The sequence below is a fragment of the Rutidosis leptorrhynchoides genome, chromosome 5 (assembly GCF_046630445.1).
Source record: "Rutidosis leptorrhynchoides isolate AG116_Rl617_1_P2 chromosome 5, CSIRO_AGI_Rlap_v1, whole genome shotgun sequence".
NCBI lineage: Eukaryota > Viridiplantae > Streptophyta > Magnoliopsida > Asterales > Asteraceae > Rutidosis > Rutidosis leptorrhynchoides.
In genome coordinates, this window is record NC_092337.1 from 321,210,039 (window position 1) to 321,217,504 (window position 7,466).

The window sequence follows — 7,466 nt, forward strand, 5'->3', positions numbered from 1 at the left end:
TATGAATGGAATAGATCATATAACTAAGAAATCTATTTCACAGGTATGTCTGTACAGTTTTTATTTTTATTTTTATTTTTAACCTTTTGATAATAAACGCTAATTTGTTCGCTAAAAAGTTTTAAATTGGTATTAAATAAAATTAGGTTTGGCGACCAAAATTATTGATATCCTTCAAAAATTTATTACATCACTGCGAAATTTAACGTTTATTCTTAAGGTATAAATATCTTTAATCAATCAACCCAAAATATTTCAAAAATTCGTCATGAGTTAAATTAGGTCTTGGAACCGAAATTACTTTACCGAAAAGAGGGGCGAATATTTTTGATAATATTTGATTGATTAAAGTGGGATAAAAAGACAAAAAGATTTTTAATTTTATTTTTACCATATTTTAAAAATTAATATTTAAATCATAAATTAATAGTGTAAATTTTGTAAAAACAATATATTTAAAATTGTAAATATTTGAAAAATTAATATAAGTTTGGTGTGAATTTATAATATAAATTTTTAAATTAAGTTTGGTGTGAATTTTTAATTTTTAAAATATGAATTTTTAATTTTATGCATTTCAAATTTTAAGTTTGGTGTGAATTTTTAATTTTTAATTTTGAATTTTATATTTAAGTTGTGTGAATTTAAAAACAAAAATTTACTTTATCTCATTAAGTTAAGAATATGATTTTTAAAAATTCGTCGTAAGTTGAAGACTAGGTTTTTGAACCGAAATTGCTTTACCCGAGGGAGGGACGAGAACTTTTATTATCATTATTTTTAATCTTATTGATTTAAAGTATGCCAAAAACATTAAAAAACCCAAAAAAATCTTAGCTTTTAAAACAATCGCTACAAAAAGACAAATTTTAAAATTTTGTCGAGAGACGGACTAGGACATCGATCCGAAACGACCTCGTCCTAAATAACAAGGGAAACAAAATTTTAAAATTAATTACTTAATTGTTTTTAATAAGTTAATGATTATAAAAAAAAAAAAAAAAAAAAAAGAGCAAACTCCGCGACTCGCGGAGTTTGAAAGGAAAAACCTCCGCGACTCGCGGAGAGACCGGATTACAGAAAAAAAAAAATAAGAGCTGCAAACGATCAGGTCACTCACCACACAAAAACACGCGAATTCTGCACGCGAAAAACCCCGAAAATACACCCAAAAACACCCCAAAAATCCCAATTTTTAACCGTTAATCACCAAATTTTTTGCTAAAATCATGTTGAGAAGGATGCTATCTAAGAATTACTCAAGAAAAACGGTAAATTTCTACACCTAAACACCATTAATTCGAAATTAGGTGTTCTTGAGCTATTTTTTCCCCAATTTGATTTTGATGCTTTTTAGTGTAATTAGACTTAAATTGTTTATGTATTATGCTTGTATAACCTAGATTGATGTTGTTTAACATGATTAGAAGCCTTAAACTTCAAATTTTGAATAATCTAGGGTTTGTGTTCTTGAGCAATTTGGGGCTTTTTGATATAAACAGGTTATGGCCGATTTTTGTCATGAATTGTTGCTAAATTGAGTAGTGTAACATGTCTAGGTAGTTAAATGATCCAAACTTTGAGCCTAAACATGATTTTGAGAATTAAAGTGGACTTTTTCAAGTCTAAAATTCATGAACTTGATTTTTGAAAGATAATGCCATTTGAGACTTGTTTGATAGTTAGTAATGATTATTTTGACATGTTATTTGAGTTGAATGCTTATGAACTTGGCGAAAATTTTCGTATATGCTTATTTGAAAAAGTGTAGATTTGATAAAAATGTGAAAATAAGCTTAAGTTTGATATAAATTGATAATGTAATTGTAATTATTTTGTTTGATGATTTTGCTGACACTAATGCATATTTGGATGCACAAAATTTGTGTTTGATGTGTTTTGCAGAATGAAAGGGGTGAATCTTCATCCCAAGCCCGCAATGCTCCTGCCAAGAATTTGGAACAACAGGAGGTAGATAACTACTACAAGCAGGATGTACCTCATCCAGTCATGACCTTTTCCGATATGCATTTGGAAGAGTTGCACCCGAACCTGAGATTTGACAGACTTTGGATAGATTATCCAAAATATCAATGGGGTTTGCATACTCTTCACTCTAAGGTTGTTGAGGTACCGAGGGTCATAGAATGGGGACCCTTAGAAGCTGTAGAATTGGCCGGGCCAATTAGGGAATTACTTGTACAGAGGTATGGTAATTCTTCTTTTAATGACTGGATATGTTTATTCACCATACGCAGACCTGTATATAAAGTATGGTGTGAAGAGTTGTTATGTAGTATAGAGTTGAATGATCGGGTAGCTAGTTTAACCGATCGTTCTTTTATTAGATTTTTGTTAGGCGGTTCGATGCGACACATGTCTTTACTGGACATGGCTCAGGCTTTACGTATATATACGCCTGAGGAGTTAGCATCTGCCGATTGTTGATGATTGATACTAAACGGTAGAAAAATAGATGAGAATTTTGATACACACGGTGTGTGGAGTCAAATGACAAGCCATCACCGTTTCAAAGGGGGAAACTACTCTTATTTGGATATAGATAGAGCCGAATTAAGAGTAATACATAGGTTTTTAGCTAATTCGATTACACAAAGGGGTAAGAACAAAGAAAAAGTAAATGAACAAGATTTGTTTTACCATATGTGTATTCGAGACCCACAGAGCGCTGTAAGTATACCATATTGTGTGGGTTATTATTTATCAGCTATGGTTCAGGGGATGCGTCCACATAGCATAATAGGAGGTGGTATTTTTATTACTTTGATTGGTGAATATCTCGGTGTGGATATAAGTCGGGGGGGATTATTACTAGAAGAGCCGGAACCCCGCGATACTATAGGTTTAAATGTATACCATGGTGCGAAAGTTTTGAAGAGGCGGAATAACGCCGCAGTACGATACCATGGTAGACATCCACAGGTGGAGAGAAACCAGGAGCAAGGTAATGTAGGAGGGGGGAATGAGATGCAAGAAATGCATAGGTTTATAGCTTCTCAGGAATACGAAAATGCTAGACAGAGAGCATTTGAAGATTGGCAAGTTCATCAGAACCAGATCATAGCGCATTGCCAACATATAGGTAGAAACTATATTCCTACACCGAAACCCGTCTTCCCTCCTTGGTCTATAGAGATGCAGCCACCATATCCTACGTATGACCCTGCCGAAGCATTCTATAGCACTTATGGTTATGCCTGGAACCCCTATTGGTACCAATATCATCCTTAGTATACTTATTTTTTTTTTATTTTGTAATTTGTAATTATTGATATGTTTAATATTTTTGTTAATATTGTAATCAATTTTATAATTTCTAACTTTTATTCTTAGATTTTAATAATTTTTGAATGTGGGGTAATAAACCAAACTTCAAAAATATGTATATATGTTTGCAGTTTATCTTATGTACACAACAGGGTAAAACAACGCATTTTCAAAGACTGGCATTAAGTTCAGCAAAAGCAACTAATTTTGACGACAAGATGCAAAATATATGTGAAATAACAACAAGACGGAATGAACAAATGACGTGCACCATTTATCATTCAGCAAACAAACGCCAATATATTTGGAAACTTTGGTAAAAATTTAATCATTTTCACACAAATCACCCTCAATAATTTAAATTGTTACTGATTTCTTGCAAATGAGGGCATTGCAAGATCTTAAGTGTGGGAAGGGGTTAAATTCTTTCGGATTTTAAAAATTTTTACTTTATACACTTGGTTACCATTAAAAATACTAGTAAAGCAGTAGTTGTATTAGAATCTAGTGCTCTCTGATAAAAAAGAACAGCCCTAGTCTTATATACTGACTACCCAATTCTAGTAAAATTTTTCAAAATTTTCAATTAAATGAATTCAAATCATGTTTATACATATTTATGAACGATAAAACTAGGTTTTAACACCGAAATTATTGTTACCTCGGAAAGGACATAAATTGAGAAACAAACTAAAATGTTAAAATTCATTTAAAATGGAATAGAGGACGATAAAAAGGAAAATAAAAGCCAAGTGTGGGAAAATTTACCAAGTTATCTTAAACATATGTCACATATATCTGTAACAAATAACTGAAAATACTTTTGCTTTGGACTAAACTAAACTGTTTTACCCGATGAAAGAAAAGAAGAGATGGATCTACACGATGAATCAATTCCATCATTAAAAGGAAGTAAAGTCTTCCGAAAAAGACACGCGCTTCTTGATTTAGGTCATGAAGTTGTCGTCCAGACCAGCTGTAGGTTGACGAAAAATCTAGAAAAGTCATCACTAAAATCAGCAGGAAATCCACGGACCTCAGCATTAAACAGGGTCGCCAAGTGGTCAGATTTATCCTAACCATGAGAAGGATTTATCTCGTACAATGGGGGGGCACCATGCAAATTAGCTGGATAAGACTAATGAATCAGATCCCCAGAAAGGATAATCTCCTTAAAGATTAAAAATCAGCTTTTAAGACTGATATTACTCAATCCTAGAGATTGACCTTAAAGATTGAGAATTCAAACTCATGGAATTCAATGATATCTAAACTCGAGCTTAAACGAGAAAATATTTTGATCAAAATTACAAACCGATTTGTTTTCTGAAAACCTTATTTTCAATGCGTTCATTACCATTGAACGTAAAATCCTAGGAATTCACCTGGAATTCATTAGGTCACCTGAACTAAATCGGGTGTCAACCGTAAGAACGGTGGTTGCATAGCATGGTCAAAGACAGGACCTTGTGCCAGACCGAAAAATTATAAGGGTGAGCTTTACTATTGCTCCTACCAAGGATAGTAATTGCGTCCGACACGTTATAGACCATAATCAAAAGCATGTCACGGGACATTGCCTTAACAGTTGCTTGTTCAACGCTTTCCTTTACAACCGGACGGTAGTTTACCGAAAGGTAATATACGGAACAAGTAAACTGGACGTGTTGCTTTCCAAATACAAGGTTAGCAAGTGGGTGACACAAAACCGCAAGTTTTGAGCTAAAATTTTCAATTCTGAAACCCACCAAACCCACAAAAATATTTTGCAAACACCGGTAAAGGGTTATTCCGGAAAACTTATCTAGGATAAAAACTAGATTTCAAAAGATCAAATGTTTTCATAAAGATCCAATTTCCTTAATGGATCTAAATTTTTATAGTCATGTGGGACTGTAAACCATATCGTTACTACCATTGTTTATACCGCCGTATAGAAATCACTGATGTACAAAGTGTGAAGAATAAAGAAGTGATTCTAGTATTTCAAGACAATATTGCTTGAGGACAAGCAACGCTCAAGTGTGGGAATATTTGATAATGCTAAAAACGAACATATATTTCATAGCATTATTCCTCAAGAAAGACAAGCTTTTAGTTGCAATTGTTCTATTTACAAGAGATATTCGTTTAAATAATAAAAGGTGAAGACAAAAGACAGATTCGACGAATTGAAGACGCAAACGACCAAAAAGCTCAAAAGTACAAAATACAATCAAAAAGGTTCCAATTATTGATAAGAAACGTCTCGAAATCACAAGAGTACAAGATTCAAAACGCAAAGTACAAGATATTAAATTATACGCGAGGACGTTCGAAAATCCGGAACCGGGACCAGAGTCAACTCTTAACGCTCGACGCAACGGACTAAAAATTACAAGTTAACTATATATATAAATATAATATAATATATAATTAATTATATTAATTATATATATATTATATATATATATTAAAAACCGTCGGCAGAGAAAACTCCAAGGACTGAGCTGTAATTTCTATCTCCGCGACTCGCGGAGTTAGAAGGGCATTTTGCCGCGAGTCGCGGAGCCCCAAAAATCAACTCTGGCTATAAAGCCAACCGAATTCTGATCAAAATTTCATCATCTTTTTCTTCCTCTTCATACGTAAAATTTATATTTATATTTATAATTTATATTTTAATTTTAATTATAATTCTAATAATAAGGGTATGTTAGCGAATGTTGTAAGGGTGTAAGTCGAAATTCTGTCCGTGTAACGCTACGCTATTTTTAATCATTGTAAGTTATGTTCAACCTTTTTACATTAATGTCTCGTAGCTAAGTTATTATTATGCTTATTTAAAACGAAGTAATCATGATGTTGGGCTAATTACTAAAATTGGGTAATTGGGCTTTGTACCATAATTGGGGTTTGGACAAAAGAACGACACTTGTGGAAATTAGACTATGGGCTATTAATGGGCTTTATATTTGTTTAACTAAATGAAAGTTTGTTAATGTTAATATAAATATTTACAATTGGGCGTCCCTATAAATTACCATATACACTCGATCGGACACGATGGGCAGGGTATTTATATGTACGAATAATCGTTCATTTAACCGGACACGGGAATGAATTAATAGCCACTAGAATAATTAAAACAGGGGTGAAATTACATTCAAGGGTAATTGGTGTAATTGTTAACAAAGTAGTAAAACCTTGGTTTACACGCAGTCGATAACCTGGTGTATTCATTAAACAAAGTATTAAAACCTTGTTACAATTCGAATCCCCAATTAGTTGGAATATTTAACTTCGGGTATAATAATAATTTGATGAGGACACTCGCACTTTATATTTATGACTGATGGACTGTTATGGACAAAAACCAGACGGACATATTGAATAATCCAGGACAAAGGACAATTAACCCATGGGCATAAAACTAAAATCAACACGTCAAACATCATGATTACGGAAGTTTAAATAAGCATAATTCTTTTATTTCATATTTAATTTCCTTTATTTTATATTTAATTGCACTTCTAATTATCGCACTTTTATTTATTGTTATTTAATCGCACTTTTAATTATCGTACTTTTTAATTATCGCAATTTTATTTTATCGCATTTTTATTATTCGCAATTTCATTATAGTTATTTACTTTACGCTTTAATTTAAGTCTTGTATTTATTTTATATTTTACATTAGGTTTTAACTGCGACTAAAGTCTTAAAATCGACAAACCGGTCATTAAACGGTAAAAACCCCCCTTTATAATAATAATATTACTTATATATATGTTTGTATTTTTATAAAAGTAAACTAATATAGCGTTGAGCTTTGTTTAAAGATTTCCCTGTGGAACGAACCGGACTTACTAAAAACTACACTACTGTACGATTAGGTACACTGCCTATAAGTGTTGTAGCAAGGTTTAAGTATATCCATTCTATAAATAAATAAATATCTTGTGTAAAATTGTATCGTACTTAAAGGTTTTTCCTGCAAAAATTTAATAGTATTTTATACCCCTCTGCTTTGACATCAGTGGGCATGTAGTGTGGGTTTAAAGTTCGAGCGTTCGATACCACATTACACGTGACGGGTGGGTTTAAAGTTCGGGCGAACGATACCACTCCGGGGTTAGTGATATAATTTGTTGTGCACTAACGGTTGTTGGGAACACCGATGGGAAATTCGAAGTACC